A 1651-nucleotide genomic window follows, 5' to 3' on the forward strand; every position below is an offset into this window, starting at 1 on the left:
CCTCGATCAGCCCGCGAGTCACGTTCTGAACTCCTGTCTGATACAGCGTTGGTGTCTACCAACTTGGACATTTCAATGTCCAGCACGTTGACCGTCTCTGTCCAGTACTCTCGCCAATAGCCCTTTTTTCGAGTAGAGATGGGTTCATGACTCGCCAAAGCTCCACCAGGAGACGTGCGCGTAGCGCCCAAGGTCTTTGACCTCCAATCAATTTATAGCTCATGGTGTTCCAACCATGCCATTTCTAGGATGAGTTAATACCTTGCATTCTGTTCTAAGACTAGACAGCGTTCCACGCTATCAAAGTCAAGGAACTTGACCTCGAGGTCCACAGGGACCTTCGGGACCGTGACACGTGTCCCCGTAGCTAGGCGAACAGTGACAACGTCACCTAACCGCGCTTCAGCACCTCAGCATACAGCTGACTTCTTTCCATCGTGGAGCGTCGAGCATAATTGCCCGAAGCCCCGGATCGATGAGGATTCTCCATGGCTTCTCGAAGCCCTTTACGGTCGCTTCCACGACCAGCAAGCCCGGCATGCATACACGTTCCGCGTTCAAGAGCACGGAGCGCTTCGGGGCTGAGCCCTGCTGACCTATGCTTCCATGAGGTTCAACATAACTCAGTTCTTCTCCAGGAGGTCGCTCTGCGCCTACTGGGTGGTGTCGTTTCCCCGCGACGAACCAGACTGGTTGGAACTGGGGCGATGGTTCGAAGAACCTTGATGCGCCTTGCGCAGGCGGCAACCTTTCTGCAGGTGACGGATGTCTCCACAGACAACCACCGTCGAATATGTGTATTCTGCCCGGTAGCTCAGAGCTCTGCTCCCTCGTCTTCAGCATAGTTGAGATTCATAGGATCAGGCCCGCTCGACGAGCTGTTGGAGTGTGCATTCCAACCAAGTCGTACCGACTTGAAATTGAATACGGCATTCAATACCACATTCAACGCCTCTTTAAATGAAGACGAATGCGCACGGAAGACTTTCATTCAGGCCACGCCAGTGCGAAGGCCTTCCAAAAAGACGGTCACTGTGACCACCTCCGGGAGGGGATTTGCTGCCATACCGGCAATGAGAGTTCGCATCTCTTGGACAAAGTCCACAAATTCCTTGTTGCCCTGCCGGGAGGCAAGGAAACGCGATCGCACGCGATACGCCTGATTTAGCGGCGAGAACACTCGTGAGAGCTGCAATTTCAGCTTCGCCCAGGAGGGAAACGCAGCATCGACCGAAGTGCCGCACGTCAGTGCCCATTCTTGCGCTCGACCACCGAGCTTGGAGATGACTAGCGCCACGTGCTGTTTCTCGGGTTCGAGCATGGCAGATGCGATGGCCAAAACGACCTCTCTCGCTCAGAGAAGGAAATTTTTTCCATCCTTCCCCTGAAAGACCTTAGCACTCACCATGAGCGGCTTAGACGGGGGAAGTCATCCGTCACCGACGGTGGCGTCATAGACGCAAACGATACAGACATCTTCTACTGCAGGTGTTCTAGCAGTGCGTTTTCGTTACTTAAAAACGCCTCTAGACGCGCGCCGATTGCCTCGGGCCTTGTGCTACTAGTTGTTGCGCGCCATCAGGGCCAAGCAACGACATCAGCTTGTTAAGCCCGTCCTGCATGCCCTGGGGCAAAGAGGAAAATTTCTCCA

Source organism: Plasmopara halstedii, assembly GCF_900000015.1.
Source record: "Plasmopara halstedii genome assembly, contig: Scaffold_2061, whole genome shotgun sequence".
Classification (NCBI taxonomy): domain Eukaryota; phylum Oomycota; class Peronosporomycetes; order Peronosporales; family Peronosporaceae; genus Plasmopara; species Plasmopara halstedii.